We start from the raw sequence: 24,528 nt of genomic DNA, 5'->3' as shown, positions 1-24,528 counted from the left end.
ACAATCTCAATCCAACTTTTAAAAAAGTGGGATTGAGGAGATGAGGGGGCTGAGAGGAGGAGACTGGGGAGAGCAGGAACCCAGTGACTACAGCAGCGTAGCAGGAGGATGGGGCACCAGCGACACACCTCAGGTCAGCGTCAACCCGGCTCCAGCAAGCGGGACCTCTCTTGCTAGAGCCGGGTGGACACTCCCCCGTCTCCTCCTCAGCTCCCAATAGCTGCCGGGCCAAACCAGACAGGTTTGGCCCAGTTACGACAGTGTCAATCTGACTTTTTTTTATAAGACTGATTGACATTGTCGGAAACGGGACCAAACCCTGTCGGATTTGACTCCGTTTCCAACAGCAGTACGCGGATCTGCAGTTATTCCGCCGATCCACGTGCTTTCCGACAGCTTCCCGACTTGTCAGAAAAAAGGCTGGATTGAATAGGTCGGAACCCCTTCCAACCTATTCCAGTTGGAAACTGACGTCTTTCCGACCAGATGGCAGTTTCCGACTCTAATTGAATATACCGTATGGTGTATATTCAATAATTAGAACAAGAAAAGGAGCGACCCGGCACTGGTCATATAGATAATACACATTTAATCAAGAAGTACCAAAAGTGGACAATTAGATTGGTAAATCCTAAATTCCGTGTCCAGCTTGGTGGTGCGCCCAGAGCTAGAAAAGACATATGTAAGGCAGGGGAGAAAAAAGAAAGCTCTTGTGTGGGCGCACTCTTATCTAATTTTAATCACTTATCGTGATTATCCAATTAATCATACAAAGTACTGATAAAACATAATTTTATTAAGGTATTCATTAAGATCAATGTAATTGCCCGATCCAAGGTGAACTTCTTTACACACATAGGATTAAATTAGGAAAATTTAATAAAATGTTCTGGTCCTGCCTCAGAGAAATGAGATAAGAAAGGGTGTAGACACTGCAAAGTCATACGCCCATTTCTACCCGACCAGTACAGGCAATCTGTATTAATGAGACCTATTTGGTCAATTTGAGTAATAAGTCTGTCAACAATCAAAAGAAATTGTCATTGACAGGACAATATCAGATTTATGCTGTCAATTGCTCAACTGCACACGGTAAGCTCAAGCTGTATATATACTAGGAGAACTTGGTTGGTTCTTCAACCTAGGATATGCACCTTCCCAAAGAAAAAGTAGGTGAAACTTAAGTAACAAGTGGTGATACTGCTGTTGAAGTCACATACCACACATCATATGATATGATTGATGCTCTACAACACTGGGTATTCCCTGTGAGTCTCCTCCTCAGGTACTGACCCAGCCCAACACTGTTTCGCTTCCAAGATCGGACGAGATCGGGCATTAGCAGTGTGGTTTGATAGTAGAGAAGGTGGGTCAGACTCCAATGAGAGTGCACCTATATAAGGGAAAGGTGACTGTTTTAGTCACAAGAGTAAAGTGTGGATCTGCTTTTCATGTTAGGCAGGAAACATCAAATCCCACATTGGTGGTATTGTGTCCCTGGATCATAAATGAGAGTCCACGGAAGGAAAAGTAATGAAAGAGAGAACACAATTAATTCTTTGATTACTATGTTGCATGCAATAGTAAAGCAGCCATATATTGATTCAATTTGGACCGGGAGGTGCACACAAAATGATTCTGCTACAAAGTAGCAGCTGGACTTTAAATTCATATAATGTGCAGAATTGCTCTAAATGATGTTCGTACAGATTATGTATATGGTTAAATATTTCTGCATGCAAAAAGAATACACATGTACAGAGATTCGAAACACATAGAAATCACTGTAATCATATAAAATGACAATGTTGTGGGTTGTTAATACTGGTACATGAAGTTGAATCTTAGTGAAAAAATACACCAAGGAATATTACTGCATGCAAGCACAAAAAAAAAGGCTTGTACCGAAATTAGAAGCACAAAGAAATCACTGTAGTCATATAAAATGACGATAGTATGGATTACTAGTACTGGTACATCAAATTGAATCTTGATAAGAGTCTCAGTAAAAATACACTAAGAAATAACTATAGTCACGTGAAAAAATGACAAACGCTGTAAATTGCTACTGCTGGTGTATGCAACTGAATCTTTTAGTGAAAAAATGCACTATTATGGACTGTGGCTAGAGTCAGAAAGACAATTGTAGCCACATAATGGAATACCTGACCTGAATATTTTCAGGGATAAGGTGCAGTTTTCTGATGCAGCGGCTGAGGCCAGTAAGCTGGATTTAACAATCTTGTACTGAGGCAAGGACCAGGGATCCAGTGTGACCGGATAGAAGGGACCCAAAGTAACTGGATTGGAAAACGCGTTTCACCCCATAGGGCTTGTTCACTTCCAGGAAGTGAACAAGCCCTATGGGGTGAAACGCGTTTTCCAATCCAGTTACTTTGGGTCCCTTCTATCCGGTCACACTGGATCCCTGGTCCTTGCCTCAGTACAAGATTGTTAAATCCAGCTTACTGGCCTCAGCCGCTGCATCAGAAAACTGCACCTTATCCCTGAAAATATTCAGGTCAGGTATTCCATTATGTGGCTACAATTGTCTTTCTGACTCTAGCCACAGTCCATAATAGTGCATTTTTTCACTAAAAGATTCAGTTGCATACACCAGCAGTAGCAATTTACAGCCTTTGTCATTTTTTCACGTGACTATAGTTATTTCTTAGTGTATTTTTACTGAGACTCTTATCAAGATTCAATTTGATGTACCAGTACTAGTAATCCATACTATCGTCATTTTATATGACTACAGTGATTTCTTTGTGCTTCTAATTTCGGTACAAGCCTTTTTTTTTGTGCTTGCATGCAGTAATATTCCTTGGTGTATTTTTTCACTAAGATTCAACTTCATGTACCAGTATTAACAACCCACAACATTGTCATTTTATATGATTACAGTGATTTCTATGTGTTTCGAATCTCTGTACATGTGTATTCTTTTTGCATGCAGAAATATTTAACCATATACATAATCTGTACTAACATCATTTAGAGCAATTCTGCACATTATATGAATTTAAAGTCCAGCTGCTACTTTGTAGCAGAATCATTTTGTGTGCACCTCCCGGTCCAAATTGAATCAATATATGGCTGCTTTACTATTGCATGCAACATAGTAATCAAAGAATTAATTGTGTTCTCTCTTTCATTACTTTTCCTTCCGTGGACTCTCATTTATGATCCAGGGACACAATACCACCAATGTGGGATTTGATGTTTCCTGCCTAACATGAAAAGCAGATCCACACTTTACTCTTGTGACTAAAACAGTCACCTTTCCCTTATATAGGTGCACTCTCATTGGAGTCTGACCCACCTTCTCTACTATCAAACCACACTGCTAATGCCCGATCTTGGAAGCGAAACAGTGTTGGGCTGGGTCAGTACCTGAGGAGGAGACTCACAGGGAATACCCAGTGTTGTAGAGCATCAATCATATCATATGATGTGTGGTATGTGACTTCAACAGCAGTATCACCACTTGTTACTTAAGTTTCACCTACTTTTTCTTTGGGAAGGTGCATATCCTAGGTTGAAGAACCAACCAAGTTCTCCTAGTATATATACAGCCTGAGCTTACCGTGTGCAGTTGAGCAATTGACAGCATAAATCTGATATTGTCCTGTCAATGACAATAATTTCTTTTGATTGTTGACAGACTTATTACTCAAATTGACCAAATAGGTCTCATTAATACAGATTGCCTGTACTGGTCGGGTAGAAATGGGCGTATGACTTTGCAGTGTCAACACCCTTTCTTATCTCATTTCTCTGAGGCAGGACCAGAACATTTTATTACATTTTCCTAATTTAATCCTATGTGTGTAAAGAAGTTCACCTTGGATCGGGCAATTACATTGATCTTAATGAATACCTTAATAAAATTATGTTTTATCAGTACTTTGTATGATTAATTGGATAATCACGATAAGTGATTAAAATTAGATAAGAGTGCGCCCACACAAGAGCTTTCTTTTTTTCTCCCCTGCCTTACGTATATTCAATAATTGTCAGAAGCTTCCGTCTTGTCGGAACGACTGCAGCTTCCGACCTATTCATTAGGGGGGCGGTTTTTCCGACAAGTCAGGAATTACGACTTGTCGGAATGCACGTGGATCGGTGGAACCGGGCCAAACCCGACAGGTTTAATCCTCGTTTCTGAGAATGTCATTCCGACTTTTAAAAAAGTCGGATTGACCCTGTCGTGAGCGGGCCAAACCTGTCGCATTTGGCTCGGCATTGAATACAGATCTGTCGAGTCCTTTCCGACAGCTATTGAATACGGCCCTATGGCGAGAATGCAGTCTTGCAGTAACATTGGCAGCTCATACAGCAAAGACAAACATCAGAACAGATTTCTTGAGCTGCTATATGTTACAACCGACAGAGTTGGTAGTGGGAAGTCATATATTACTCATAGAAAGGTGGATTCTTCTGCAAGTAGACCTGATGGCAACATCAAAGGATGCCAAAGTGATGAGGTCACTTTTCAGGTACACAAATAATGGAGCAGAAGCTGTGGATGCCTTTTCAATAAAGTAGCATCTCAATCTGGATTAAGACAAACAAATATCAATCTGTGTATAATTTTCTAGCATGTATCAGAGAACTGATAGCTGGAATATGACTGGTTGCTGTTGGCAACAGCAGCACTTGTCCGTTTTAGAAGCAAATCTACCCCTATGTGTCTACCCATCCCCATGATAAAGTCCTAAAGAAAATAAAGACACAAGTTAAGTATGAAAATGACCCTAGATTTTTGGCCACACCGACATTGCTACTAGAAGTATAAAAGTCATGGGGCATAATTCAGATCTGGGGCTGGATGTAATGACTTGCGAGATGGCCGGAGCGCCGAGAGTCCGGCCCAACTCATACGCTTTTTGTTTTAAAGCAGCAAACGTTTGCAATGCAAAACCAACCAGGTTTTGCCTTGTAAACGTTTGTTTTTGTTTTTTTAAAAAGCAGCATACGAGTTCGGCCGGAGTCTCAGATCTCCGTCTGTCTCGCAAGCCATTAAATCCGACCCATAGTTGGAGTAGCTATTGCTGCTGCTTACATTAAAGCAGCAGCGATAGCACTAATATAGTAAAGCAGACGCCTCCTGCTTACATTAGTGACCCGAGCTGTGTCCTAGGATGCAGCATCGAATCATCTGCGACACCTTCGGCCAGCTAGTGACCCATGGGGTCGTGCAAGCCATTACAACAAGGCCAGGAAATCTCCGTCCTCTGGTGATTCTGGCCTCGTTCTTTCCCCACAACTTTGATGACATGCCACCATTTTGGGAAAGAGGCCGTCGCCACTCCTTCCCTGCCCCCAAAGCGCATTGATCAATAACAAACTGATGCAGTAGTACGATCGTCGTCGCAGACCTGTACTGCATTTGTACGGTACAGGTGCACGCATACACAAAGTACAAATAATCTGTACTTGGGACATGAGAAACAGATCTATCCACATCTGAATAAGGCCCATACTTCCTACCACATCAACCACATCTCATGACCTGGCTTTTAAAAGGGGAGTCCTAAAACTCCAGGGATTTTCAGGAAATGTAAGTTCCATGCTACTGAAATAAAGGAAAAAATTGAGAATTGATTTTTGGTTAACAAGTAGCGCAGTTTAACGGATATTGGTCCAAGCAATTCAACATAAACTCAACACCGGACTTCCATCAAGTTGGCCTTAATAAAGGATTGACGGTAAGTACTGGCAAAGTTATAAGCAGAAGCCACATTTCTTATTCTACACAAAGATATGTCTAGCCGTACATATTCTTCTTTGTCCTAAATTACAGGTTCTCAGTCCTCAGGACCCCAAACAGCTCATGTTTTCCAGGTCCATTAGCAGGTGCACAGGTGTAGTCATTACTGGCTGGCACATTTTAAAAGATCCACAAGTGGAGCTAAATATTTCACCAGTGATTCTGTGAGAAGACCAGGAAAACATGCATTGTGTGGGGTCCTGAGGACCTAGTTTGAGAACCTATGTCAACTACACCAAAGGATTAAAAAAGGAAAGTAAATTCCATTCCTTAGTTTAGGACTAGTATGATATGAAGTGGCAAGATGATGGTGTTCTGTAACAATTTTTGACCTAGGATCATAGTAACAATATTATATTAAATGTTGGTAGTGTCTTCTAAATGTAACATAACATCTTCATCCACTTGCCTCGTCATGTATTAAAGACCTCAAACAATTCAAAAAGAAATGTAGAGAGGAGCAATATGGAACAACTGAAACAGAGAACATCACCCTTAAAACTCACATATTAGATATAAATGAGACAGATTCCTGAAATTATTAATGTTTGCAGAATAAATAGGAGAAAGAAGGGGGGAGGGGGGATTACCAAATCTTGGCCACAATATCTGTGTTCCTCCCCTGTGAGGGAACAGGGGAAATGTCAGACAGTCGACCGCAGCAGTGCATACACTGTCAGATACAACCAGCCAGTGATCGGCAGTGCATACACTGTCAGATACAACCAGCCAGTGATCGGCAGTGCATACACTGTCAGATACGACCAGCCAGTGATCGGCACTGCATACACTGGCAGATACGACCAGCCAGTGATCAGCAGTGCATACACTGTCAGATACGACCAGCCCATGATCAGCAGTGCATACACTGTCAGATACGACCAGCCAGTGATCAGCAGTGCATACACTGTCAGATACGACCAGCCAGTGATCAGATCAGCGGGGCATCTTGGACTATTCCAGTATGTCCAACAAACCAATAATTACTGATGGGTTGCAGCAATATACTGTTCATTTATGAGCCTGACCAGATGATCAGAAAATGTATGCCTGGCATAATTCTTCACTCAGATCTGACTCCTAGTTTAGCTCACGAGGAGGCTTTATTGAAGCATTCCTTGTGAGCGCTGATTGGTGAAGGGATGTGATGAGGCCCCTGGATGCAAAGCCTCTGGGACAGAGTTGTTCAAATAAAGTTACAGGCCTGGCAGAGAGTCAGGTCACAGGATTGGAAAATGCAGAATTTGTAGAAATTGATCAAATGCAATTGAATTGAGCAGGAAAGATAGAAGTTTTGTTGAAGACAAGATAACTGCAGAAGAGTGCCCCAGAGTAAAGATGAAGCATACCTGAGAGCACAGCCAATAAGCAAAATCAGGCACAAAGTCCTGGTGCGAAATCTCTGAGTTATACCAAAATGGTGTTAATGGAGAAGGAGAGGGAGTGAGACCAAATTGTGAGAGACAGGTTAATGACTGGATGTGAACGGGCTTCAGTCCGGCATGCGCTAGACAGCACTCTCACATCTCCAGGCTGCAGGGTATCTTTCTGGGCACCTTGCAAACCCAAGTGTAAGTTCCAACTGGTCAGCAACAGCTCCACTCATTCAGCCTTGCTCCCTGGGCGCCGGCGCCACTCGCACACTCCTAGTTACAGCCCTGCATAGATAGCAGAGGTTGGTTTTGCCTTTTAAGTATTGCCATTTGAAAGCTAATGGCTAAAGGCCCCAATACAGTACATCTGCTGCCCTATTTCCCCGAAATGCCGGCACCACCAATTCACAGACCCGATCCAACGATCAGCAGCCAGCACTGATCGGTGAGCCATCTGATAAATTAAACATATTGAAAATCCCCGATTTCCTAATCCCCTCTCTTTTTGGTCTGGATCAGGGGAATTGAGATTTTATAAAATGTTTAAAAAATTTAAATTACGACTTTGCTGGGTACTTTCATTTCATATGAAAAAAAAAGTTCTGTGTGACTTGACATTGTTAATCCGTTTTATAGTTTTTCTACTTAATTTGTAATTGAAAGTTGGTAGACTGCATTTATTTATTTATTAACAGTTTCTTATATAGCGGAGCATATTCCCTTATCTTTATGTTTCTTATTAATGAAGCAGTTAGTCTTTCAAAAATAAATCTTAGGTGGTAACATATATTTTTCTTATTGTAAAAATGAAGAGCAATGCAGTAAACATTTTTTTTTCTCTTCACTTATACATTTTACACTGACTTGGAAAGTGAGTGCGCCTTAAAATACTGCTGTAAGCACTCTACTAGCTGTTTTTGTTTTTAATCAGTATCGGTTATCCCAGGAGAAATGACTTCCCTATTATGGGGTATATTCAATTGAGGTTGGATCCATTCCGACATGCATTTGTCGGAATGGATCCGATAAGGGCTATTCAATGCCCATCTCAATTCGACTTTAAAAAAGTCGAATTGAGATAAGGGACTGGAGAGGGGGGAGACCAGCGGGGAGATAGGGGACAGCAGCGCTGCAGGAAGGTGTGGTACAGAGATGGTCAGAAACGGGGCCAAAACCTGTCGAATTTGGCCCCGTTTCCCTCAGAAGCACGTCGTACTATTCGTCAAGTCGAATTCCCCAACTTGTCAAATACAAAAGCTGGGGACTGAATAGGTCGGAACCCCTTCCGACCTGAAAAGTCGAAAACTGCCGTCTTTTTGACAAGACGGCATTTTCGACCTTCATTGAATATACCCCTAAAAGTTCATATTGCATGGATTATATAAATATTGCTAAAGCAGCACTCCCCCTGGGGCTCTATTCTCAGCCTCAAATGAGATGTAAGGGTGGGGTTTTTTGCTATGGGATTAAAATCAGCAATTTTTGACAGTTTCAATTCATAAATATCATATGACGGATGCAGTGGTCGTGGATTCTTGGACACGGTTCAAATTGCTGAACACTGGGTAGCATGGCAGACACTGGAGTAAAGGAATTTTGTCCATAACCACGAACATGAAACTTAGGTTTTTATACATTCATTTTGTAACATTGCTTAATTCAGCATCTTTAACTGTAGTTGGACATGAAATGAGGAACATATGAGAAGATACTTGTGCAATGGATGAAAAGGGTTATATTTAAGATTTCAGCATTACAATATTTAATCTTTTACTAATTAGGCATTCAAATCTATAATATTATATAGGTGCATTAACATCATGAGAGGCCAGGTCGGAACTGCTGCGTGCGTGCGTCTGAAAAGAGGTGTGGTCACAGTAAAAAGGGGTGTGACTTCACAGGAATGACGTGACCGCAAGTCATGCCCTCGTTTCCTTTATTGTGGGGGCTTGTCCAGTGCTCTGTGAGCTGCTGGCCATGTCCCCGGTCCCTCTCCCGTGAATGGACGTTGTGCGCATGCGTCAGTCATTTTTTTTCTCCAGCGGAAATATTGCAGGTACAAGATGGATTTTTGTTGGATTTTTCTTCAGTTTAAGCCTTTAGAACATTTTCAGATTTTTTCATTTTTATTTCCTGAATCGCGAACATCACAGTTGCTCAGATCAAAAAAATGGATGAAACATAGCATATCAGATATTTAAAATATAATATACACTGGATATTTATAATTATGTATTATCATCCATATCCGGCTATTAATTATACAGAAATGTAAGTATGTGCAAAATGTATAAAGTGCGTTTTCACACTGAATACGTATTACTTATATATATTACTCTTTAAACTCTGAAAGAACTCAGTAGTCAGTTTGCAATGGTTACGTTTACCCACTTTGTGTTTTCTTATGAATAATTATTAGCCACGTCTGATATTGCATAAAGGCCCTAGAGGGCTACTGTAAGTTCACAATGAGCCTGATTCTGAGTCAGCTGCAGCGGTGATGTTGGACGCAGTGGATTGATGTTTTCTCTCTGCGCATGCATCGGAGTCGCACCAAGCATGCGTCCCAGGCATTGTGCACAGACTTGCAAATCATGTTGAACCTGCACCTTTCATAGGGCTGGTGTAAGCATCGATAGTGCGACCGATGGTGGCGTCTGAAACTACACCAGACGTTAATGCAGCATCTAAAGATGCTGTAAGTGGATGTCCTTGCACATTAGCACACACGACTGTACACCAGGGATGGGCTTTCATTCTAGGACAGTAGCATAAAGTCAAAGACAACAGCCGCAAGTCCAGAATCAGGCCCAATATGTTCTCTGTTCTGGCAAATGGTATTTCCCAGGAGGAAAGTAGTAAGATTGATAGACTAAGAACAAATGGAATGGAAATAATGTTCTAGGTGATATAATATATCTTAAATATATAGATTGAGAAAAAGATCTTGTTCAATAACATTTTCAAAAGCCATTTTAAACCACCAACTACGCAACAAAGCGACGGGAATCTCTGGGAATGTTACACTGCAAACTCCGCTAGGGCTAATTTTTAGAAATGTTTTAAAACTTGTTTTGGATGTGTATAACATATCTGAATAATTGATACTATATAAACCATGTACAGTTGTGTATAGAAAGTTGTAAATAAACTTTTTTTAAGCTTCAAGCACATTACCAATAGTTTTGTCTTTTTTATAGCCTGTTTCATTTTTGTGTGTGTGTGTAGGGGGGGGGGGGGGGTTCATATACCATAATCGGCACTGTTTAGTTATAAGGCACCACAAACCTCTGCCTGACAGCCGATTTAACAAATCATCAAAATAAATCATATATAGAAACAGAACTATGAGTTACATAAGTGTTACAATATTAAGGGAAGATCTGAGAAAGTAGAACTAGTTTAGTTGATATACTGGTTCCCGGCATGAGTAATAAAGGGTAGGGGTGGGATAAGCTTTAGGGGTTTTGGATGGACTAAGCATTGGAGAGAGATAAACTACCAACAAATCAGCTCCTAGCTGTCATTTTTCAAGCACAGCCTGTAACATGTCAGTTAGGAGCTGACTGGCTAGTACTTGATCTCTCTCCATTGTATCACTCTCCAAAGCTTAGTACATCTCCCACATAGTGAAGAGAGCTTGAAAGGCTGAAGGCTGGGTGAGAATCTGGTATGTTGGGGTAGGGAGTCCCGCAAGCACAGAAGAAGTCCAGGAGGCAGCAGTAAGAAGGATTTGTGGCACAGGCGGTAGTAGATTGACATGGGCATGAGGAAGATTATCTTCTGAAAATATCGGAGATATATGATATGCGGTGTTGGTGAGGGCTCTGAATTGGAAAATCAGTAGCTTGTACTAGATTAGGTTATTAGGAGGTTATGGGTAGCCTGTGTAGGGATTTGCAAAGTGGTACAGGGGAAGTGGTGCAGCAAGAGAGGAAGACTAGTCTCCAACTATAACAAAGAAAGAGGGCTCTTAGGTGTCCGACAAATGGCAACAATGAACAGCCTTCTTAGGAGACACTTCTGAAACATCACCTAGTTTCAAAGCCATATGGCAAAAAAAACAAAATTAAGTAATTCCAATAGAGGGCGCAAGATCTTGAACTCAATACAAGGGCATTAGAACCCTAGCTAAATGTGGAATGGAATACAGTAAACGAGCAATGGAAGTATTACCAATAGATGTCAAACCTTTTATTATTATTATTATCAGTTATTTATATAGCGCACACATATTCCGCAGCGCTTTGCAGAAAATATTTTGGCCATTCACATCAGTCCCTGCCCCAGTGGAGCTTACAATCTATATTCCCTACCACATGTACACACACACACACATTCACACTAGGGTTAATTTTGTAGGAAGTCAATTAACCTACCAGTACATTTTTGGATTGTGGGAGGAAACCGGAGTACCCGGAGGAAACCCACACAAGTACGGGGACTATATACAAACTCCACACAGTTAGAGCCATGGTGGGAATCGAACCCATGACCTCAGTGCTGTGAGGCAGTAATGCTAACCATTACACCATCCGTACTGCCCACAACATGATAGCAGCCTGTTTTATCTATATATTTAAATATTTTTTTTGTGAGAGCAACTACTTCACGATGACAACACCAATTTATTTATTTATTATTTATTTATTAACAGTTTCTTATATAGCGCAGCAAATTCCGTTGCGCTTTACAATTGGAAATAACAATGATATAACAAACAGTCATATAGGTAGGAAGGCCCTGCTCGCAAGCTTACAATCTATAGGGAACAGTGGCGTGCCGTGAGGTCAGAGCCTGGTGAGGCACTATAGCCATAATGTCCGCCGAATCCTGCCGATGACCCCTACCACCGCCGAGCCAATGCCCGCTACTGCCTCTGAGCCGATGCCTGCTGCCACCGCCAATGGCTTACAAACTTGCCCACCATCAACTGACCCAGCCCTCCGCCACTAATTTGCATCTCAATCCGATGCCGCCAATGCCCGCTGCCTGCCTGCTCATCATACTTGTGATATATTGTACATTTTTATAGAAAAAAAACAAAAATTAGTGTTTGGGAAGGGAGTGGGAGGAGGACATGAATGCAATTTTGTTGTCCAGGGCTTCCCCCTTCCTAAGTATAACCAGCCTCGGGCTCTTTGAGCCTGGCCTGGTTGTTTAAATACTGGGAAAAAATTGGACAGGGGTTCCCCATATTTAGACAACCAGCACCGGGCTCTTAGACCGGTCCTGGTTCCAAAAATACAGGGGACAAAAGATGTAGGGGTCCCCCGTATTTTTAAAACCAGCACCGGGCTCCACTAGCCAGGGACATAATGCCATAGCCGGGGGACACATTTATGTAGGTCCCTGCGGCCGTGGCATTACCCCCCCCCCCCCCCCCCCCCAACTAGTCACCCCTGGCCGGGGTTCCCTGGAGGAGTGGGGACCCCTTAAATCAAGAGGTCCCCCCCCTGCAGGCACCCAAGGGCCAGGGGTGAAGCCCGAGGCTGTCCCCAGCACCCCTGGGCGGTGGGTGCCGGGCTGATAGCCATAAGTGTGTATAAAAAAGAATATTGTTTTTTGTTGTGGAACTACAAGGCCCAGCAAGCCTCCCCTGCTTGCTGGTACTTGGAGAACCTCAAGTACCAGCATGCGGGGAAATAATGTGCCCGCTGGTACCTGTAGTTCTACAAAAAAAAATACCCAAATAAAAACACAACACACACACCGTGAAAGTAAAAATTTATTAAAACACACTTACACACTCACACATACTTACCTACATCCCACGCCGGTCACGTCCACTTGTCCATGTAGAATCCAATAGGGCCGGTACCTGTAAAAATGAAAATTATACTTACAAACAAAGTAATCCACAGGAGGAGAGAGACAGAAATAGAGAGAAATGAATGAATATTATGCACTCGCTGACGCGGGAAGACGTTAGCACAGACAGGGGAGAGTGCTGCTGCTAGCTGGGATGATGGAGCAGGCGCCCCCGATAGTTGTGAGCCTAGTAGCTATACCCCTAGTAGCTTTGCCCCCTGTAGCAGTGCCCCCAGTAGCAGTGCCCTGGGTAGTTGTGACCCCTGTAGTTGTGCCCCCAGTCGCTGTGCCCCTTGTAGCTATGCCCCCTGTAGCTTTGCCACTTGTGGCTGTGCCCCCAGTAGTTGTGACCCCTGTAGCTGTGCCCATTGTAGCTGTGCCCCTTGTAGCAGTGCCCTGAGTAGTTGTGCCCCCAGTCACTGTGGCCCCTGTAGCTTTGCCCTTCAGTCGCTGTGCCCCCAGTAGTTGTGACCCCAGTCGCTGTGCCCCTTCTAGCTTTGCCCCCAATAGCTGTGCCCCCTAGCTGTGCCCCGAGTAGTTGTGCCCCCTGTCGCTGTGCCCCCTGTCGCTGTGACCCCAGTCGCTGTGCACCCTGTAGCTTTGCCCCCAGTAGCTGTGCCCCCAGTAGCTGTGACCCCAATCGCTGTGCCCCTTGTAGCTTTGCCCCCAATAGCTGTGCCCCCTAGCTGTGCCCAAGTAGTTGTGCCCCCTGTAGCTTTGCCCCCAGTCGCTGTGCACCCTGTAGCTTTGCCCCCAGTAGCTGTGACCCCTGTAATTGTGCCCCCAGTTGCTGTGCCCCTTGTAGTTGTGCCCCCCAGTTGCTGTGCCCCTTGTAGTTGTGCCCCTTGTAGTTGTGCCCCTTGTAGTTGTGTCCCCCAGTTGCTGTGCCCCTTGTAGTTGTGCCCCCCAGTTGCTGTGCCCCTTGTAGTTGTGCCCCCCAGTTGCTGTGCCCCTTGTAGGTGTGCCTTTTGCTGTGCCCCTTATAGTTGTGCCCCTGTTGCTGTGCCCCTTGTTGTTGTGCCCCCCAGTTGCTGTGCCCCTTATAGTTGTGCCCCTGTTGCTGTGCCCCTTGTTGTTGTGCCCCTTGTAGTTGTGCCCCCCAGTTGCTGTGCCCCTTGTAGTTGTGCCCCTTGTAGTTGTGCCCCCCAGTTGCTGTGCCCCTTGTAGTTGTTCCCCCCAGTTGCTGTGCCCCCAGTTGCTGTGCCCCTTGTAGTTGTGCCCCCCAGTTGCTGTGCCCCTTGCAGTTATGCCTTTTGCTGTGCCCCTTATAGTTGTGCCCCTGTTGCTTTGCCCCTTGTTGTTGTGCCCCCCAGTTGCTGTGCCCCTTATAGTTGTGCCCCTTGTTGTTGTGCCCCTTGTAGTTGTGCCCCCCAGTTGCTGTGCCCCTTGTAGTTGTGCCTTTTGCTGTGCCCCTTATAGTTTTGCCCCTGTTGCTGTGCTCCTTGTTGTTGTGCCCCCCAGTTGCTGTGCCCCTTATAGTTGTGCCCCTGTTGCTGTGCCCCTTGTTGTTGTGCCCCTTGTAGTTGTGCCCCCCAGTTGCTGTGCCCCTTGTAGTTGTGCCCCTTGTAGTTGTGCCCCCCAGTTGCTGTACCCCTTGTAGTTGTGCCCCCCAGTTGCTGTGCCCCTTGTAGTTGTGCCCCCAGTTGCTGTGACCCTTGTAGTTGTGCCCCCCAGTTGCTGTGCCCCTTGTAGTTGTGCCCCTTATAGTTGTGCCCCTGTTGCTGTGCCCCTTGCTGTTGTGCCCCCCAGTTGCTGTTCCCCTTATAGTTGTGCCCCTGTTGCTGTGCCCCTTGTTGTTGTGCCCCCCAGTTGCTGTGCCCCTTATAGTTGTGCCCCTTGTTGTTGTGCCCCTTGTAGTTGTGCCCCCCAGTTGCTGTGCCCCTTGTAGTTGTGCCTTTTGCTGTGCCCCTTATAGTTTTGCCCCTGTTGCTGTGCTCCTTGTTGTTGTGCCCCCCAGTTGCTGTGCCCCTTATAGTTGTGCCCCTGTTGCTGTGCCCCTTGTTGTTGTGCCCCTTGTAGTTGTGCCCCCCAGTTGCTGTGCCCCTTGTAGTTGTGCCCCTTGTAGTTGTGCCCCCCAGTTGCTGTACCCCTTGTAGTTGTGCCCCCCAGTTGCTGTGCCCCTTGTAGTTGTGCCCCCAGTTGCTGTGACCCTTGTAGTTGTGCCCCCCAGTTGCTGTGCCCCTTGTAGTTGTGCCCCTTATAGTTGTGCCCCTGTTGCTGTGCCCCTTGCTGTTGTGCCCCCCAGTTGCTGTTCCCCTTATAGTTGTGCCCCTGTTGCTGTGCCCCTTGTTGTTGTGCCCCCCAGTTGCTGTGCCCCTTATAGTTGTGCCCCTGTTGCTGTGCCCTTTGTAGTTGTGCCCCTTTTGCTGTGCCCCTTAAAGTTGTGCCCATTGCTGTGCCCCTTATAGTTGTGCCCCCCAGTTGCTGTGCCCCTTGTTGTTGTGCTCCTGTTGCTCTGCCCCCAACACAAACACATAAAAAAAAACCACACACATACTTACCGCTCCTGCAGCGCTGTCCTCCGTCTCCGTCCGCCGGCTCGTCTCTGCTGTACTATGGGAGAGACGTCATGACTCATGACGTCTCTCCCATAGTAGCGCCGCTCAGACACCAGGGGTCAATTATGACCTCTGGTGTCAGTCAGTGGCGCCGGCTGCAGCAGGCGCCCACACAGCCCACGGCGCCTGCTGCAGCCGTGAAGGGGGCTCGCTAGTGATTGGACAGCGGATCCAGCACTGGATCCGCTGGGCCAATCACATCTGGGGCACTGACAGGGGCGTGCATTCATCGAGGCTGAATGCACGCCCCTGTCATTGCGGCACCAGTATAGGTTCCGCTTCCCCATTCATTTTCAATGGGCTTTCACAGCCCATTGCTGCGCCCCGCCCCCTGCCCGCCCCCTGCTGCCCGGACTTTTAGTGTTAGCAGCGGGAGGCACCTCTCCCGCTGCCTCCCAGCTGTCCCTCACAAGCAGCCACAGGGGGGGAGAATTATTAAAATAATAAAAAAAGATATTTATAACAGACTGTGTTATAAATATCTTCTTTTTATTATTTTAATCATTATGACAGGGGAGGCACTGCCTCCCCTGCCTCCCCTGACTGCACGTCCCTGATAGGGAAATAGGCATGTATATACAAGGAAAGGTGCTATCTATTGCATAGTTGTCCGCCAGATTGCAAAGGTTCTTGGTGGGCTGTATGGGGTTCACTACGATATGCCGGTGGTCGGGCTCCCGGCGACCAGCATACCGGCGCCACGAGCCCGACCGCCGGCTTACCGACAGTGTGGCGAGCGCAAATGAGCCCCTTGCTGGCTCGCTGCGCTCGCCACGCTACGGGCACGGTGGCGCGCTACGTGCGCCACACTATTTTATTCTCCCTCCAGGGGGGTCGTGGACCCCCACGAGGGAGAATAAGTGTCGGTATGCCGGCTGTCGGGATCCCGGCGCCGGTATACTGTGCGCCAGGATCCCGTCAGTCGGCATACAGAAGACCACCCGGCTGTATGATATGGTCATACAGCAATGATGAACCGGGTTCGAGAGGAAGGGAAAGCGAAGAATGAGAAGACATGTGAGGATATGTGTGGACTGTGCAGAGTGGATGCAATTTGATAGGAAGGTTTATGAAAGTTATGTGGGCGGTTCTGGAATTTGATACGCTTGCCTAAAGAGGTGAGTTTTCAGGGAACGCTTGAAGGTTTGGAGACTAGAGGAGAGTCTTATTGTGCGTGGTAGGGCATTCCACAGAGTGGGTGCAGCCCGATGAAAGTCCTGCAATCATGAGTGGGAGCGAGTAATGAGTGTGGATGAGAGACGCAGGTCTTGTGAAGAGCGAAGAGGTCGGGTTGGGAGATATTTTGAGATAAGCAAAGTGATGTACGTTGGTGTAGTTTGGTTAATGGCCTTGTGTGTGAGTAAAACTATTTTATATTGAATGCGGTAGAGTACAGGTAACCAATGGAGGGACTGACAAAGTGGATCTGCAGACGATGAACGTCTAGCGAGGAAGATTAGCCTCGCCGCTGCATTCAGAATGGATTGTAGTGGTGAGAGTCTCGTTTTGGGAAGACCAGTTAGGAGACTATTGCAATAATCAATGCGGGAGATAATGAGAGCGTGGATTAGAGTTTTAGCAGTGTCTTGTGTAAGGTATGGTCGTATTTTGGATATGTTTTTTTAGATGCATGTAACATGATCTTGAGACAGATTGAATGTGGGGAACAAAGGACAGACTAGAGTCAAGGATGACACCTAGGCAGCGAGCTTGTGGGGTAGGGTAGATAGTCGAGTTTTCAACAGTGATAGAGATATCAGGTTGGTACCTACTATTGGCCGGTGGAAATATAATTAACTCTGTCTTTGAAATATTAAGTTTGAGGTGGCGAGATGTCATCCAAGATGAAATGGTAGACAGGCATTCAGTGACACGGTCCAGTACAGATAGGGACAAGTCAGAGGATAGGTAGATTTGAGTATCATTTGCGTACAGATGATACTGAAATCCAAAAGAGCTGATTAGTTTACCAAGAGATGAGGTATAGATAGAGAAAAGCAGAGGACCTAGGACTGAGCCTTGCGGTACTCCAACTGAAAGAGGTAGTGAAGAGGAGGTAGATTCAGAGAAGCGAACACTGAAGGAGCGATTAGATAAGTAGGATAGGAACCAAGAAAGGACTGTGTCTTTAAGACCTAGGGATTGTAGTGTCTGTATGAGAAGAGAGTGGTTTACAGTGTCAAATGCAGCAGATAGATCTAGAAGAATAAGTAGTGAGTAATGGCATTTAAACCAATTTTGATGGTTCCAGTGTTAAGGGTGTGTGATGTAGATGTGCAATAAGGTCACAGATGTTTGCTAAGTGGTCAGGTTGTTGAGGAATAACGCATCAAAGTCATGATATTTTTCCATAGACTAAGCATTGAGTGGGGGGCACATGCTTTTTACCTTTGGTTTGCAAATTGCAGCAAAGCCCTGACAATTGTTTTCCGCCCTAAATTAATTTTAGAAAATGAATTATTTCTAACACTTTTGGTATACAGTAAACTATTGAGATACAGTAAAATTATGGGATACAGTAAACTTTAAATGAACACATTGTAGAATACACAATAAAAAAATGTTTTCCTCGATTTTGAGCAACACGGTTGACGAGTTATAATATATGTATTGAAGTTAGTTGCAGTGGTAAATAAAACCAATATAGGGCACTGCAATCCTAGTTTAATATTAACTACAATACACAAGTAATTGGAGTATTTTCAATAGATGGTGTTAAAACCCTCATTGTAATGTTATACTGCGGTTTTTTGCAGTGCTGATTACAACCAATAGAGGGTGGTAAGACCTGAAACACAATATGGTGTACTGTACACATTTCAGATATTATTATTGAAGGCTTTTGGTGCCCCCTATTGGTATTACCTTTGTTATCCATGTTAAAGTGCGCATCATTGGGTATTTATACTTGAGTGCCCTCTATTGGGGTTATTTTCATTGTCTGTGTACTATTGGACTTAGGTTTTATCACCATCTATTGGTTGAATTCAGCAACTTCAATACTTAGGATAAGTGCTTGACACTGAGTTTAATCTTGAATTGCTCTCTATTGGGATCATTTTTTGGTTGTGTAGCTGTAGCATCAGTCTCAGGTGTTAGCACCCTCTATTGGTAGTATTCAGCACTGCACATAACCTCAGTATTGTGGTTAACCTAGGATTAACTAGTTTAATATATTAGAATAAGGCAGTGGTTCCTAGACTCGGACCCTAAGGTACCCTAACAGTACAGGTTTTAAGGAAACCCGTGCTTAAGGTGAATTAATTAGTAAATCAGTTTGATTATACCATCTGCGCACAAACATGGATATCCTTACAATCTGGGCTGTGAGGATGCCTTGAGGGTTTGACACCCTCCATTGGTAATACTCCAATTGCTCATTTATTGTATTCTATATTTAGCTAGTGTTCTAGTGTCCATATATTAAGTTTAAGAGCTAGTGCCCTCTATTTGGTTTTTTTAATTGTATTACGGGAATGCTAATAAAAATGAAAAAGTGGCTTTGCCTAGAAGTAATTATTGATTAATGCTGAGCTATTACTTATGTTTGCCACTTTAAATTGCCTGTAGGAGTGGGTGGTTGAACAAGCGAACAATCAAAAGCCACAGTGTGGAACTGAGACAGCCTTACCCCCTACACCCCCAAGAGAAAAACGGCCGCATGGGACAACTACTACAGGAGGTTAGGGAACAAGTAAGATGTACATAGTAATTCAGATTTAGGGTTTTTTTGGTTTGTTTTCCTTGCAATTTTTTATTTACATAGTTTAATTCAGCATCTTTAACTGTAGTTGGACAACAAATGGGGAATATAGGAGCAGACACTTTTACAATGGATGAAAAGTGTTATATTCAAGTGTGCAGCTTTACATTTTTATAATTTACTAATTAGCCATTCCCATTTAGATCTAATATTATGCAGATGTGTCCTCATGCACTGTGGCTCAAATAGCCAGACTCCATGCATCTTATTTGCATATATACAACCACTGTGAGTGACAGAGCTCCGTTGCTGGCATACGCTGACCACTGACCAAAGTCCAGCCCTGGCCTTAGGATCCGACCACTTCTATTTGACCACTTCCACCTTCCCACGACCTCCATCTGCTAAAGCTCCAATTCATCGTCGGGTTGAATCTGCCCGAGCAAAGCCACCTGCATTGGTTCCATCTGCAATACGGGGACCGTGGCTGTCAACTTTTCTCCCCAGGCCAGCGGTGTTTCGGACATCTACAGTGCCGTGGGATGATCTTTGGAGGCGGCAAGCGTTCAGTGGCTTGACACGCTGTGGCAGGGAGAGAGTGTGAGATATAGCCTCCGGAGTTAGCGGCACCTGAGCACTTTTCAGTGCCGCCAGTACATCGAGGAAGTGGTAAGCAGTATTATTCCAACACGCTGCTATACTAATTAGAACAGCAGATTGAACTGGTGCGGTATTCGGTGTTTAACAAATAGAGGTTCAACTTCACAAAAAACACAAAATAACAGTGCACTTGTTATACATCTATTTTCAATTACGGGACTGATTTGTGGATGATACATAAGATTTTCAGCGTTAACCATCAGCTGTCAATTCTTAGATGAATCAAAGGACCTATTGGTTCTAATCTAAAGATCTCCATTATATCGGCTCATATTCATGATTTAATAGTGCACTGGTTTTATGGAAGTATATGAAGTTTAGTGCGGATCCTATACTTATATTTACTGGCTACATTTTGTTACAATTAGGTATATGTATTGACTATGTGATGATTGTGTATATTTTATGATTAAAAATTGTTCAATTTTAGTGGAGTCTGCTTGCGCTCTCTTCTCTTTAGCTTTTGTCTTCCATGTGACTAGAAGGGCCTGTGCCAACATCTAAAACCACTAATTGTAGATTCAGTGATGTGTCTAGTGTCCGGCACTGAGCTAGTTAAAGAAAGAGGGTGGCTGGGGGGGGGGTTCAGTCTGAGTATTAAATAGGAGAAACAGAGGCTGGAACTTAAGTGTTCATACTGAATAAGGCTATCGAAGGATACGGATGATACACAAATCGCCAACGGGAGGCCTCATCCCATAACTATTGAATCCAAAGAGACTGGATTGGTTTGTTTTGTTTATTTCCCTATTTTTTATTTTATATGAAATTGTATTTACATGTGTGACTTTTCAACTATTATATTCTTGTAAAAAAAAAAATCTGGAACAATAAGCTTTGACGTTTTGCCTTGGATTAAAAATCTAATCTTATTTCTGTTACATGTGTTTTCCAAACCCAAAGCCTCGACAGAGGTAAGGTTACCTAATTTTTAAGTATTAATAACTTTGTGTGAGGGTGAGAGCAGAAGCTCGCCCTGGGCGTGGTCCCTTAAAGTCGTTTAGCCTGGTTGGCGCAGCAAATGGTACTTCTGCTGGTGGCAGTTACCGCGTGGATTTACCACACATGCTGAGGTAATCAGTAAGATATCATGGGCAGCGTTCTCAGATTGGCGTATCAGGAGAATCGCCACGCTAGGATCGTGACAAACTGGCTGGCAGCGGTGGGATATCTCAAAAAAGTATTTTTATTTCTGCTGGGTACACTGGGCTCCACAAGGATTAACATCGGGGTGTAGAGTAGGATCTTGATCCGAGACACCAACAGGCTCAAAGCTTTGACTGTTCCCAAGATGCACAGCACCGCCTCCTCTATAACACCGCCTCCGTGCACAGGAGCTCAGTTTGTAAGTTGGTGCCATGCAGTAAGCAGGAAATCAACAGGGGGGCTGCCATTGCAGCCCATATTATAGCTTAATCAGAAGAAAAAAGAACTTTTGAAGACTTCAAGGGCTGCAGCTTTTATGCATGTCGCATAAGACATCCTTTGCTGCAGCTCCATCACTCCCCCCCCCCCCCCGCCGCTGCCCTTCAGGATCGCGTGGCCGCAGGTACAAGGGGAGGTAAGGGGTCTCTTTGGCCCGCTGTTAACCGCGATCCAACGTGGCCGTGGGAGGCGGGCCGCGCGCGCTGGAGTGGACACTGTAATGAGGCAGCCGCTTTACTAGTCACTGGGACACAGGGCACAGGTGGGGGGTTTTCTGTCATAAAACCCCCCATTTTAATCAAAGCCCGCAGCGCCCGGTGGGGAAGCCAGCAGGGGGATAAGGCCTAACCTGTAGCCCCTCCCCCAGCGCCAGGGCGCCATTTCAGTGAATGTTCCCGCCCTGGAGCTGCATATCTCTCCCTCACTCCCTGTCAGCCACCATCACACGGAGCTGCGCTGTTCCTGGGACTGCTGTGGCAAATCAGCCGCCTGCTCGCCAGAGCTGTGCATTTTACAGGACACTTAAGTATTCTACATGTCATGGGACAGTGGGGGTCATTCCGACTTGTTCGCTAGCTGCTTTCGGTCGCAGCACGGCGATTAGATGAAAAAGCAGCATTTCTGCACATGCGTATGGGACGCAGTGCGCACGCGCAAGGTACTTTCACACAAAACTATGCAGTTTCACACAAGGTCGAGCGACGCTTTTCAGTCGCAGTGCTGGCCGCAGAGTGATTGACAAGAAGTGGGTGTTTCTGGGTGGTAACTGGCCGTTTTCAGGGATTGTGTGTAAAAACGCAGGCGTGCCCGATAAAAACGCAGGAGTGGCTGGGGAAACGGGGGAGAGGCTTGCCGAACGCAGGGCGTGTTTGTGACGTCAAACCAGGAACGAAACAGTCTGAAGTGATCGCTAGGTAGGAGTAGGTCTGGAGCTGCTCAGAAACTGCACAATCTTTTTTTGTAGCAGTTCTGCGAACCTTTCGTTCGCACTTCTGCTAAGCTAAGATACACTCACAGAGGGCGGCGGCTTAGCGTTTGCACTGCTGCTAAAAGCAGCTAGCGAGCGAACAACTCGGAATGAGGGCCAGTGTTAGTTAAGGAAGAGTGCATACATTCAGGGCTGTGTGGTACAAACACCCTGTGATATACATCCAGTATCTACTGTGCTTTGTTATATCTATTGTTAACATATATATACTGAGTATTACTTTGTATTGCTAGTCCAGTGCAGTTTTAAGGTGTATAATTTCAGCATGGTACGCTTGTGACTATATATGTGTGTGTGCATGTAGCTGCTGCGTGGCTGCCATATCGGGTATTTCACTCAGCGTGCTACTCCTATGGGGGGTCATTCCGAGTTGTTCGCTCGTTGCCGATTTTCGCAACGGAGCGACTAAAGCAAAAATGCGCATGCGCTAAGTATTTTAGCACAAAACTTAGTAGATTTACTCACGTCCGAACGAAGAATTTTCATCGTTGAAGTGATCGGAGTGTGATTGACAGGAAGTGGGTGTTTCTGGGTGGAAACTGACCGTTTTCTGGGAGTGTGCGGGAAAAACGCAGGCGTGCCAGGATAAAATGCGGGAGTGTCTGGAGAAACGGGGGAGTGGCTAGCCGAACGCAGGGCGTGTTTGTGACGTCAAACCAGGAACGAAACGTGCTGAGCTGATCGCAGTGTAGGAGTAAGTCTCGAGCTACTCAGAAACTGCTAAGAATTATTTAATCGCAATTCTGCTAATTTTTTGTTCGCTATTCTGCTAGGCTAAGATACACTCCCAGAGGGCAGCGGCCTAGCGCGTGCAATGCTGCTAAAAGCAGATAGCGAGCGAACAACTCGGAATGACCCCCTATATTCTGTAACCTGAGGGGGCTAAGGGTGTCAGGTTTTCTAAATAATATAGGTATTTCACCAGATATACTTTATAGTCACCATATATCTCTTGGATTCCCGGTTTGTGCTGACAGGAAAGTCACACTTCACTGGGAGTTCTTGCTAGATATATCGCTGCTAAGAATTGTACCAGGTTGCCCAATATTGGCCCTCATTCCGAGTTGTTCGCTCGCAAGGCGATTTTAGCAGAGTTACACACGCTAAGCCGCCGCCTACTGGGAGTGAATCTTAGCTTCTTAAAATTGCGAACGATGTATTCGCAATATTGCGATTACAAACTACTTAGCAGTTTCAGAGTAGCTTCAGACTTACTCGGCATCTGCGATCAGTTCAGTGCTTGTCGTTCCTGGTTTGACGTCACAAACACACCCAGCGTTCGCCCAGACACTCCTCCGTTTCTCCAGCCACTCCTGCGTTTTTCCCGGAAACGGTAGCGTTTTCATCCACACGCCCATAAAACGCCGTGTTTCCGCCCAGTAACACCCATTTCCTGTCAATCACATTACGTTCGCCGGAGCGAAGAAAAAGCCGTGAGTAAAAAAACTATCTTCATAGCAAAATTACTTGGCGCAGTCGCAGTGCGAACATTGCGCATGCGTACTAAGCAGAAAAACGCTGCGATGCGAAGAAAATTACCGAGCGAACTACTCGGAATGAGGGCCATTGGCCCTCATTCCGAGTTGTTCGCTCGCAAGGCGATTTTAGCAGAGTTACACACGCTAAGCCGCCGCCTACTGGGAGTGAATCTTAGCTTCTTAAAATTGCGAACGATGTATTCGCAATATTGCGATTACAAACTACTTAGCAGTTTCAGAGTAGCTTCAGACTTACTCGGCATCTGCGATCAGTTCAGTGCTTGTCGTTCCTGGTTTGACGTCACAAACACACCCAGCGTTCGCCCAGACACTCCTCCGTTTCTCCAGCCACTCCTGCGTTTTTCCCGGAAACGGTAGCGTTTTCATCCACACGCCCATAAAACGCCGTGTTTCCGCCCAGTAACACCCATTTCCTGTCAATCACATTACGTTCGCCGGAGCGAAGAAAAAGCCGTGAGTAAAAAAACTATCTTCATAGCAAAATTACTTGGCGCAGTCGCAGTGCGAACATTGCGCATGCGTACTAAGCAGAAAAACGCTGCGATGCGAAGAAAATTACCGAGCGAACTACTCGGAATGAGGGCCATTGTGCTTATTGTTATGTCAGCTACACGAGGCAACGGAGATGGGGCTTCTCCCATATTGCGTGGTGGTGATGCCACAGACATTTTGGAGGAAAATTTGGCAGCAGAGAGTTCAGGTTCAGGGGGTTCCTTACCCCCCAGTGTGTCCGCA

General features: G+C 45.1%; 1 pseudogene; it reads right to left on the bottom strand.

Annotated features, from left to right (window-relative positions):
* Positions 1-1,244: 1,244 nt before the first annotated feature.
* On the bottom strand, positions 1,245-1,363 carry LOC135051791 (5S ribosomal RNA; annotated as a pseudogene).
* Positions 1,364-24,528: the final 23,165 nt, after the last annotated feature.

Source organism: Pseudophryne corroboree, chromosome 2, assembly GCF_028390025.1.
Source record: "Pseudophryne corroboree isolate aPseCor3 chromosome 2, aPseCor3.hap2, whole genome shotgun sequence".
NCBI classification, from domain to species: Eukaryota; Metazoa; Chordata; class Amphibia; order Anura; family Myobatrachidae; genus Pseudophryne; species Pseudophryne corroboree.
The sequence above is the reverse complement of the archived record's forward strand: the minus strand, read 5'-3'. Positions and strand labels throughout refer to the sequence as shown.